General features: G+C 32.9%; 1 long non-coding RNA gene across 1 annotated transcript; it reads left to right on the forward strand.

Annotated features, from left to right (window-relative positions):
• The first annotated feature begins 416 nt into the window (after nucleotides 1–416).
• On the forward strand, nucleotides 417–2,724 carry LOC111614233. Its single transcript, XR_002754891.1, has 2 exons — nucleotides 417–1,142; nucleotides 2,695–2,724. It is a non-coding gene; the product is annotated as an uncharacterized LOC111614233 (long non-coding RNA).
• The last annotated feature ends 10,050 nt before the right edge of the window (nucleotides 2,725–12,774 follow it).

The following is a 12,774-nucleotide window of genomic DNA, read 5'->3' on the forward strand; positions in this document are numbered from 1 at the left end:
GTTACACTTTCTCATATTTAATTTATCAATATATTTCTTAATAAAATTATCGGAGAGAAGTTGAGATTTTGCTATTTTATCCAAATTAATGGCTTTTACCTTCAAAGACTTTTCCTCATGACCTAGTTAATAACTCTTACCTTCGAAGACAGGACAAAGAAAAGACTTTTCCTTATGACCTAACCTAGTTAATATTCATTATCTAATCTATCAATAAGCGTTACTTTGAAGATGGACGTGCTCTAATTTTAGTTTCAACCATCATGTCTAACAAGTTTTGTAGGTCCAGTAGCTGAGGATAAAAGGCGGACGATCTTTCCTAAGAGTATAAGGTTTAGAAAGAATCATTTGATTGTCCTTTTACAAACATATATAATTTAAATTATAATTTTTAAAATTAAAAGGATTATGCTTCACATTTCCATTAATTAAGAATATTGTAAATAGAAAAAAAAATGCGTTTATTTAAAATTGAAATTCTATTCTTTTAGATATGGTACTATAACCTAAGGAACCATCTAAAAAAGTTTGATTCTTTGGATGCCAAAGGTTTTATCCCCCTATGAAATGCTGCAGATATCAACAGTTGTGCACTTCTCAAAAAGTTGTATGTTAAATTCTGTTGAGTGCTGACTGCCTTAAGATTGTTTGGCCTAGCATGTCCTCTTGGTTATCTGTGTACCATGTTTGTTAGAATCATCAAAATGATAAGCTTACACTGACTATTGCTTTGACTGGTGGTGCCCAAACGTTTTGATAGGTGGAAAAACTGCATATAAATCATAGATGGGTTAGGCTCATATTTTGTATATTACATATGTAGAAAAAGTAAGTCTGTCTCTATCAATCATAAGAGATGTTTCAAGTAACTGCACACCATGTTGACGTGTGCTGAGCCCAATTGGTTCACAATTTACGGTTTGGGCACCACTGGTTTTGACTGTTTTGGTGATGATTATTTTTAATTTCACCATCTTTCGACTGATTATTATTAGATGATAAAGTATTTCTGATTTTTATTGATGATTATGCACAGCTTCTTACATAAATAAGTTTTTTATAGAAATTTTTCATTTTCAGGAAATTTTTTAAGAAGAAACAGAATCAAATAGGAGTGTCGAAATTCCCCAATTTGGATTATGGTAAGAAAATTCAATATGCTATTTAACTTCAAATATCTATATATCTATTATCTAAAATGAGTGTTGTACAAATTGCTGTATAACAATTTATGTAATTTTGCTTAGTTCTGGTTGATACAATACGTAAAAGCTTAGAATATGAAATAGTGAGAATAAACTTTGTGCCTTAAAATTTGCTTAAATATCTTCTGTAAAGTAGCACTATTACTTCAATGTTAGTTGTGATTGAAATTGTCATGTATCTGGATGTGTATGGTGTTTATGAAGTATTGATACATTTTGGTGAAAAATTTGGCTGATAATTTGATAAAACATATATGCAAACAGAATATATTTGCATATATGTTTCATTAATGTTTTATTTCTTAGAGTTACTTACTTGGAGTGCTGCATCTTGGGTGTTATGTGTATGAAGCTCATTTTTTAATGTAAACACACAATTTTCCATGGTTGTTTGCAGCATACCAAGCTTTGTACAGAGATGTTGAGGTGTGAGAGCTTTATTTAATCACTTTTTGAACATATTCTTTGGTGTATGGAAGGTTGCCTGAATATTCATCATTTAATTTTTCTATTTCTTGAATATTTGCCCGTGTTGGACCAAGTTTCTGATATTGCATATAGGCTATTCAAACATGAATTTACAGGTATTCTCTATTTTAAAGTTAACATTTCTCACTACTTTCCAACAACTGTAAGAAAAATGAAATTATTAATGCATTCACAAAAATGGATTGAGACTTTATAAACATTTTGCATTTACATATTTAAGATAGACTGTGGGAAAATAGGTTGGAATTGTAAGGATATATAATTCAACATATTTGAGAGAGAGACTGATTTGTATGAATAAGTCAAATAGTGCACTGAAATAGCTTATTAGTATATGAATTTCAAAAGTATTAGAGATGGCATAATCAGTATTGAGTTCTGCAAATATCACTTTATCTGTACTGAGGAGATGAATTATTGAAAATAACAAGTGTTATGGGATAGTGATAATGTTAGTCTAAATAGCAGAATTTTTGTCAAGATGCATTCAGATTCATATATATGTGTAATATGTTCCCATAACAATAGTGAGTATTTCTACTTATAGTTAAATTTAAATTTAAAAAAATTGTGTCATTGTGTTTTGCTGTGAAACCTTGGAAAAGGGGTTATATTCTTTGCTGATAAAATTGTTAGTTTCATTTGTTAAGTGTTGCCAGTAAATAACAATGAGTTGTTTGTGATTACATGTATTTTTTGTCTTTTTGAACAACATGAGTTTTACAGAATGTCTAGTTCCAAATTTCTGGAATTCTGTTGTGTTTCCGACACTTCGTGTCTGGCTGATATTGTAATCTAAAGATGAACTGTAGTCAATGTGTATATTGCATTGAATAATTTCTTTAAATGTTTATTAAGATGTGATGATTTATTTGTCCTGGACAAGGTTTTTACTTTTGTGGCAGGAAATGTCATAGTTACACTGATTGCTTTCACAAAAATTATATTATGTATTTATGAAAAATTCAAAAGTACTGATATTTTTTCTTTTGCTTTTCAGTTTGAGTCTGTCTCTGAGAATAGAAAAAAACAAAGACCAGGACAATATATTTAGTGTTATGCTTCAGTCATCCAGTCTCTGGAGATTATGATTCTAGAAAAATTGACTCTCGTATCCTATATTACTAAGGATAACAAAATATGCTTCTCATCTGTATTGCAGTTTCACCATGAAGAAGATATGGGTTATTTACCAAAAATCAAAATTATTACATTTTATAATTTAACGAAAGGTGATGAAGGCTATTCAATTCTGTTCAATGCAGAAAGAAATTCATCTAACGACAAATATTAAAATGTAAAATTAAGCATCATGTAGTACTTATGTACATTTTCATTTTGTCATTTAAATTAAATCCTGTGTTTTGCTTTTTTATTGTGGGTATTTTATTTTATTTTTTTACGAATTTAGCACTAATGTATTTACTTAAGCCAGCAGTTTTCAACCTGTGGTCGGGGATGGTGGGGCAAAGCTTTCATCTGATTTTGCACTATTTGCCACTACCTATCAAAAATTTGACTAATGACTACGATTCTAAATTTACACTTTAATTAAATTTTACTAACAAGTGAAGGGAAATTGATAAGATTGTTTTACTTATTTTCTTTAAAATGTTCTCATATGATGCAGTATGTTTCGACTAAGGATGGTGGAATCTGAATTGGCTTACAAATTCTTGGAAGCTTTGAGAAATCACTGATCTAGAACCAGTGTTCTATCTCACCATTTTGTAAATTTTGTGGTAAAAATACGCTATACCATGATCACAATGTAGTATCGTGGTAAAGAGAAAAAAATCCAGCAACGAGTTGCGTAACTTTCTCCACTGTTTGATTTTATTTAAAAAATTTTATTTATTACAGCGAGACCTGGGCCATATTCTGGTCACCGTCTCTCGTCTCTCAAGCCGGTCGCTGATTGGCCGGTCGCTGATCCAAATGATTAGCCAATCAGCGACCGGCTTGTGAGAGACAAGAGACCAGAATACGTCCCCAGAAATCGGGTGCGACTGTTTGTACATGGATAGTATATCTTAATAAGGTTAATTATTTTAAATTAAAAACCGATTTGAACATTTATTAAGGCGTGTAGTATTCGGGAGATTCATCAAAAATGTCAAACCCAGAAGTGACAATTCCAGTTGCCGCGATTGGCGCTGTTTGCCGCAGCGGCATAATTTAGAACTAAGATTTACCTTGGCTCTAGACACTTGTGTCTGGGTGTTAATCTGTGTCTCAACTCTGATACATTGATCTCAGCAGACTGGCTGAAAATCTCTATTGTGCTCAAAGCAAAACTGCTTGCAGATTTTTCAGATCTTTGAAAGATGCATGCCGTATTATGTGCCTCGGGTTATTAATAGGCTTCCAAATTTTCAAACCATTAATGTTAGCAACACAAGGATTTTCTATCTGTTGTTAGTTAGAGTAGTATTATTCTATACGACATTTTGTTCGTAAAACAAAAACAGTTCTTTTTATTTTAACAATGAATGTTGTCATTGGTCAGCTGAGTGACGTCAACCCACCGAAGTATAGATTATACTGTATTTTGTGGTCGTCAGAACGAATCATGACGAAATAGATTATTTTTTTTTAGTTGTTGTAATATGGAATGAGTATAATGTGAAAATACAGCTGATTATTTATTTTTTTGAACATTTAACTTCATACTTGATCTTTATTAACCTCTGAACCAAATCATACACAATAGATCATTTTAATAGCGCGATTATTGTTTTAAATTTACGTGCACAGATAATAAATAACAGAAAATTTATACTTTGTTACATATATTATTCATAAAAAGTTCTAGAAAGGATGAAATTTATAATTAAGATAAGTCAGAATATTCTTTGAATTTGTCATATGCATTTAATTAATATAGTTAGTACAAACAATAAAATTAACTAAGCTTTGTATACCTCTGAAAGAGTAATTTTCACAAACCTTGCTTAACAAATTATAAAATTTAAATGTAAAAGTTGTTGAACAATTTTGAATAAAGAATATTCTCCATCGATTACTCTCATCAGAATTTTTTAATGTTTTAGTTAGAATTGACAGTTCTCTCTGTCAATAGACATTTTGTGCTTTTGAATGTTAGTTCAAAATCTGTTTTTTAAGAAACAATACTTCTCAAATTTACAGAAATTTCATATATCCAGTTTCATTATGGATATATCTGTAAATTTTTATGACCATTTTTCAAATTAAAAGTATAGAACTTTTGTATAAATTATTTAACAATCAATAATACTATAAGTATTTAAATTCCTTTAAATATAATAGTTATATATGTTTTAAATAAGAATTTCCATACAAATACAAGAAAATAAGAATTTTCCATTTCATCGTGGAAATTGTTTATCAATATGTGTGAGAAAAAAGTAATGTTACATTTGTACTGTAATGTTTTCATAGTAAACTATTTTTTTAATCCTTTTTATTTTTTGTTAAAATAATATTACCATACTAATGAATAACTATTTCTAGATGCCTTGTATGTGCAGTATACCTGGTTGCATAGAAAAATATATATCCAGTGTCTATATTTAAGTTTCCACAGGATTTGATTTGAAAAGCAAACCAATGGATTAGAGAATTTGTAGAAAAAATAACTTATTATTTAAAATGTTTTAACAATTATGCATTAAAAAGTATGAATTATGTTTAGGTGAAAATATATATTAAATTGTTAACTAGTCTGCATTTTTACTTAGCATATTCTGTTGTAATATATATATAAAACATTAAATACAAGTTTCTGTAAGGTTAAAAATACTGTATTGTCTAATAAAGAATGTTAAAAAAAACTTAATTTGCAATTTACATTTGTTGTTTTTGATTATTTTATTATTATAGTAAATGTACAAAAAAGCTTACAAAAATATAAAACGGATAAAAGTTACTTCTTGATGTTTAAAAATGTCTCGGCATTAAAACCTTTGATATCACGTAATTTAACGTTAAAATTATTGCAAAATTTTCAATTTATGTTAATACATACAAGAGCTAGTGAAATTATAAATAAGTGCCTTTTATCAAGTTTTAGATGAAACGTCTATAACTACAAGTCGATCCCCCTATAACTGTTGATAATTCCGTTTTATATGAATTCCATGTTGTACGAGTCACTTAGATTTTACAAATACGCGAGCCGTTCACAGCCCGGCACACGTATTTGTAAAATCTAAGTGGTACAACATGGAATTCATATAAAACGGAATTATCAACAGTGTTATAGGGGGGTCGACTGTATTATATAATGTCTGCCCGCTCTCACAACTACAACACGAAGTTTAGGCTAATCGATCAACGTTACCATTTTAGTAGGTTGACGTCATTCAGCTGACCAATCAGCGCGTATCGCCATCTGGATATTTAGTCGCACGTGTTATACCTTGGTTCAGATAGAGCAGTGTTTTTCAACCTGTGGGTCGCGACCCCCAGGGGGGTCGCGGGTAAAAGAGAGAAGTGTTTGTAGGTCCTACACTTCATTAAAGGAAGTTTCATACTTTGTGTGTTAAGTTATTGTCGATTCTTCCGAAATTTTCAGTTTAATCAACAATAATTTGTCTCAACAGAAAGAAAATTAAATACATAGTTTTTAAAATCACTGATATAGTCTTAATATGGCCCTATGAGGGTCGCCAGAATTTTTTAATTCGTAAAGGGGTCGCTTATTCAAAAAGGTTGAAAAACACTGAGATAGAGTATAGAGTCGAGTCGTCGATGGTGCCATCTATCGAGATAAACAAGAGTAAAATAATTAACGTCTGAGTAAAATAAAAAGTACGAAAATAGAAAAAAAAATTTTAAATAAAAATGCAGAACTAGGTCCAACCGTATTGGACAGATGCCCACACGGAACTACTCTCAGATTAATCCTCACTACTCAACGACACGGAGGCTTTTGCCTCATGTAAGTTAAATCCGAAGACAGTTCTTTTCCTGTCTGTTTTTTAAATATTCGTCTTTCATGGTGGCCCCGGATGTTCGTTTCGACCACCGTAACAGCGTCGTTCCTCGTGCGGACATCCAGTCATCGTAGTACATCGCGAAAGCTATTTCCTATCCTCAAGTTGTCCTCTAGTTCTGGCTTCCCAGAAGCTGGATTACAGGAACGCGCCACCGCTCCCAGCCGACAGAACTGTCTTCGGAATCGTTATTTATGACTACGATTGACAGTTTTTCTTGGTTTCTTTTGTTTTCCTCTGGGAATAGAAACTATTTAATCTGTCTCGGACGGGGTCATCGACGGCGCTACGAAAATCACATTATAGTTTATTCTATCTCGAACTTAAAGCAAAACTATTTCACTAGCGCTGGTACACGACAACGTTAAAACCACGTCGTTTGCTTAGAAAATAGCAGGTTGCAGTCACGTGACAAAAATACAATGATATAAACACTTAGACACTTCTGTCATCAGAATGCAACTTTATTACTGATATACAGTTCGGTCCAAAAGATCCTCATCAGCCATACATAAATATATAGCCACGGGATAGATCTATAACAAAACGCAATGCACATTAAGTAAGAATTTATTATAAAATTGGACAATTATTCCAATACTTCGTAGTAAATTATCTCAAGGCAGTTGAGGTAATTTACTACGAAATATCGTAAGAAACTGACGTTGCCGGGGGGAATTGTTTTAACTTCTTTTGGTAATGCAGACGTTTCGGAATCCAACGGCAAAAGAAAACTTACACGACACAATTTGTTTGTCATTCCTCACATAATGGCGTAAAAGACAAACGTCTAATGTGCTTACGTGTTTGTTGTTCATTTCGATAGTGAAAAATCAACTTAATTTAAGTGGTGAGAAGCTACCATCCGTGGGATTATGACTGAACGCCTCTAACAAGTACAGGAGTTAAGTACAAAAAGTACAGGAGTTATTAAGCTTGAAAGACAGTGAACAATATCATGACACACAAACATCCATACATACAGAACCCCCAAATTTCTTTTTATTTTTCCATGTTTCAAAATCCACAGAGTTCAAAAATGTAAAAATCTTAAGAAGTCATTTTTTTTTGACCGATCGCCATACTTTCTCTCTCTGCTATATATAACAGCCGAGAAAGTAAAAATACCCATCTTATTTTCTCCCTCTCTCGAATAATATGTTTTAGTAAAATATAAGATTTACACGATAAAACCGCCCGTTTTTAGTTGCACGTGCAAAACAAGGCGTTTAGATATGACGTAAACGAAGTGTCCTCTGTAAAATAATTATATGGTCACCGTTAAGACAATGACAGAAGAAATATGTTTAGAAAAAGTGAATATTTATTCTTATCTTAAGAATTTATGTAAATTTAAAAAAGGATAAGGAAAAAGTTGCAATGGAGTATATTGTTGCTAGAACGAATTTACAAATTGATTTGAATAATTTAATTCATTAATTATACATTAATATAATTGTGAAGAATTTGATTTATAAATTGCAAAAATATCAATATAGGCTACCGATTGACGAAACAATAAACAATCGACAATACAAATAATAAGAATGTAATGTATAACAATCGGGCGTCTTATTTAATTGTTTGACTTCATTTAATGCGGAGATACGAAATACGCGTCTTTCCGTACTAAATGGGGGCGGGAAACCCAAATCCTCCGAGCCTTACCTCCTCGTGGTGCCCCCGGGTTACCTTCCATCTGCAACACTGTCGCGTTATCTGACCAGGGCCTTTCCTTTTTCTTCCTCTATCTTTCTCTGTATTTTATCTTCTTCTTTCTTTAACATTCTCTTCTGTTTCTTTAAATTTCTTTCTTCTTTTTTTAACTTTCTCTTCTTTCTTTAACTTTCTCTTCTTTTTCTTTAAATTTCACCCTCCTTTCCTTAACCTTCTCTCTTCTCCTGGTTGGTGAGCGGCAGTGGACCAGATGGTTTGTATGCAGACAAGGCAGGGGGTAGTTTTTTTCCTCCCCGTCGTGTCTCCACCTTGTCGTGGTGGGGAGGCTTGGTGATCTGTGCTGCAGCGTCTCGATGGGATTTCTCGTCAGAGTGTTACGGCCGGATCCGACTAAGAGAGACACATGCCTAAACATGGAAGGCAAGGTGCAGAGCGAGCGTTCTGCCTCAACTTTAAGACGCCTTGTCAGAAAAGTAATATGGCCGCTGACAACCACTCTTTTTATTACTGGAATTTTATTACCTTAGTGTTTGCTATAACGATGTATATAACCTGTATATTAACCGTAACAATTTATTTATTTCAAATACAATAAAAAATGTCGTTGGACAATACATTTCACTTTGATTTTGATGCATTATAGCAGATGAATTCAGCGTTTCTCGAACAAAAAGTAACCATAGCGAAGATTAAGATTATTAGATTATAATCGATCCTACCCCTTTACACTGGGGCAAGAATTCGGTTTCCCTTCTTTCAAGGTTTATTAGAAAAAAAAGAACTGTCCGAAGGTTTTAACAATACACTCAACCGGAGGCTCAAAAATGGCGTTCCAAGGACGACCGGAAGTAGAGCCGATATCTCTGTTAACAATGAACCGATGACCCCCCCCAAATTTTGTGTCCGAAGACAACATGGAAAGACATATTAGACGCGGTAACGAAAATCGGTTAATCGAAAACGTGATTTTCGGATAATCGAAAACGTGATTTTCGGATAACCGAAAAAAGTAGTTTTTCGGCCGTAATTTAAAAAGTTTTATATTTAAAAGGTCCTACTTGATGTACAAATATTCCTTCAACCTTGCGATTCACAAAAACACCAAACACATTAAAAGTAAACACTTAATAACGCAAAAATCACAATATAAAGCCAGAGCTCATTTGACAGCATCTTATCCATATTTCTTCCATTATCGAACCGGGGTTGCCGACAGGGTGAAGTCAGATTCAGTCGAGTAAAGATGAACGAGGGGTAAGGGATGGTAATTCAGTGATGGTGGACATACTGAGGTGAAAATAAACTGGTGGCTAACAAATACAGTGTTTCTATTTGAAAAGAGATTGCATATCCATTCATTTTGCTATCCTGGCTCTGTTATTTATAACAGATGGAAAGTATTGTGAATAGTCAAAAATATGATCCCCCCCTTAGATTTGTTCACTTTTGGACTCAGAGGACCACGAAACATCGAAAAATAAAAAAACTCGGAGGTTTCTCTGTATGTAAGAATGTGTGAACGTAGGGTCGGTGTCTCTTTGACACCGACCCTACGTTTAATAATTAAAATTTAAAATAACACTATATTAAGGGTCTGTTCGTCCCTCACAAATGTGTGTGCTTGTGTTGTGTAATTTTGTTCACCTCTTCGAAACTTAATAAGTCCTGTTCTTTTCTTCGAAAATTACTGAACGTTTGCAGGAAGATTAGTGTATTAGGGAGATTGATGATATTAAAATTTTGTGTTTAAAGATCTAGGGGAGGAGAGATAAAGGGAGGTTGTGTGTCATATTTCGAGTAGTCGATTTTACTCGTTATCATCATTTATAAATTTTTTATATCGCCCATTCCGACCTACAAAATTAAAGTATTCGTCTTTTTATAATAATTAAAGATATAAAAAATTTAAATAAAAAAATATCGTAATAGATGGCGCAACTCACTATTTTAAAAGTTTCCGGAAAAGTCAAGCAACTCGATGTGAGGATTTTTTATTATTATTAATTAAAATAAAATATTTTTTCCCTCGAAAATAATTATGTTTTGTTATATGATAATTTCATAAATTATACAATCATTACCATAATATTTATAAAATAGCAAGGATTTTCAATTAATGTCAATAGACACAAGAGCTAGTAAAATTATAAATAAGTGCCTTTTATCAAGTTTTAGATGAAATGTCTATAACTATAATGTCTGCCCACTCTCACATCAACAACAATACAAAATTTAGACTAACCGATTTTAGTAGGTGGACAATCAACGCGTTGTGCCATCTGGACATTTAGGTTGGTTGCAGTTTTTTTGGCGCAAAGGGCCACAAAGGCCAAGCTGCGCCACGCCAAATGGTTAATTTGCCTAACTCAATACGTATATATTATATAAAATAAAAACAAAAAAAAAAAAGAACAAAGACAAAAAATCGAAAGATAAATAAATAGTTAAATCTCTTTGTACAAATTAGTGATTTTTAAAAAGTCCAATACATTATAAAGATAGGGCCTGTAACGGAGAATCTCTGTTAAACACTTGTCCCAAAATACTGTCTACGCCTGGTCTCGAAGGCCGAGCAATCGAGCAGCATGTGTTTTACACTAAGAGGACAGTTGCAACAATATCGTCATACTAACTGCTCGTCGCCCTTCAAAAGGTTTGAAAGTCAACCGAATATGTCCAATTTTCAAACAAGTAAAAATAACGTCAGATCTCCTGTCATAAAGTTTCTTATGTCTCCAATTTTCTATCATAGGTTTGATCTCATGTAGATTGTTTATCAACTTTTAATCTAGTCTCATTTAGTACTGTCTATCACCTAAAACTTATTACATGGCATTTAGTAATCTTCTAAATCTACGAAATTTTTACTGACTTGACTCGAATGGGTCATATTTTCTCCCCATTTACAAACAAACTGGATGGCAGTCGGTGAAATATGAGATAAATTACAGCCAGTTGAAATATGATATGTTTATTTTTTGTATGAAATTACATTAAATTTCGTACTACCGCAAGAAAATTTGTCAATAGACCCCGCGTTACCCCCTACAGCGAAAGTCAATAAACGTTAATTGTTTTATGACTGTATTTTCAACACTTCTAATCTGAGTTGTAAATCGACTAATTGACAAAGATTTTACTTCATTTTACTCATAAGAATGTTTTCTTTTTGATTTAATGGATAGTTTCGTAAGATTTTTAGACATAAATTTTATTTTTAATTTTTTATCTGATATAGTCGTGTGTTTGGCTTAACTCGATCACCTATTTTCAAAAACTTTGAGAGAAGGAAGGACAAATACAAGGAAACTGTTTCAACTTCTCACGATTAAAAGCCAATTCAAGATGGACAGAGGCAGAATATGTGGCAGTGTCAAGAAAAATACAGCAGTTAAAGTAAATTTTGATTTCGACCATGTGATTTTTATTAACGACGTTCTACCGCCTTATGACGTTGTCATTTCTGATTTCGAAGATGGAAGAGAATTTTAATGGCAAAACCATCAGAAATCGAAATTCTCTTCAAGTGATAATAAACAATATCAAGTACGATATAGTACCAGCCACGAGCTTTAGTCAAGACAAGAATTTGCAAAGAGAGCTAGTAATGCGAAGAATAAGAAATCCTTCTACAAACGGATATATAAATTCAGTAGCAGTTTGGGCGAAACTCAAACGGATTTCATAAAGAAGCAATCGAAATTTGCACATAACTTTATCAGGTTAGCAAAATTTTGGAATAAAACTTTATTCATCAATAGTTATTTTAATGGAAGATCGTCGATGATCGAAGCAATTGCACTTTACGTGGCCAAGGAGGAAGAAAGAAAATATTCTACTGTGTCCAGTGCCGGCCCGAGGCAAGTTTTAAGATGGAGCGAGATCCTATTATGGCGCTCCCCTTAATTGCCCCTAATTTATACCCTTTAATTTTCTTTACCACTGAGGCGCCCCCTCGGACTTAGCGCCTGGAGCGGTTGCTCCGTTCTCCCTATGGTAGGGCCGGCTCTGACTGTGTCCATATCGAGAGCATTCCGCCAGTTTTTGCAACTAATGACAAATTTGGACAATTTAAATATTGTGTTCGACCAGCATTATAGTTTCAACCAAGTGGATTATTATATAAGAATGCAAAAATCGTTAGTGCTGGATCCTAGCAATCCTTATAATAATCTCGCTTATCCTTTTATACGTAATGAAACGGTGAAAGATGATTTTGAACAATTTGCAGCCGTCAGTTACTATTAGTCGTTTGGAACAATTCTTTCGTCATTTGAATTTAAATGCTATTTTTAACCTTCAACCACTAAAAGCTCCAATTGAAGATGTTAGAAGATCGGTTCCCCCTATTGATAATTGGCTTTTTAGTGTCGAAGAAGAAAAAAATCCAAATGTGATCATCAGAGACGAGACTAAAGCTGTAA

This window comes from Centruroides sculpturatus, unplaced genomic scaffold (genome assembly GCF_000671375.1).
Source record: "Centruroides sculpturatus isolate CEXI.00-Female unplaced genomic scaffold, Cexi_2.0 scaffold2142, whole genome shotgun sequence".
Taxonomy (NCBI): Eukaryota; Metazoa; Arthropoda; class Arachnida; order Scorpiones; family Buthidae; genus Centruroides; species Centruroides sculpturatus.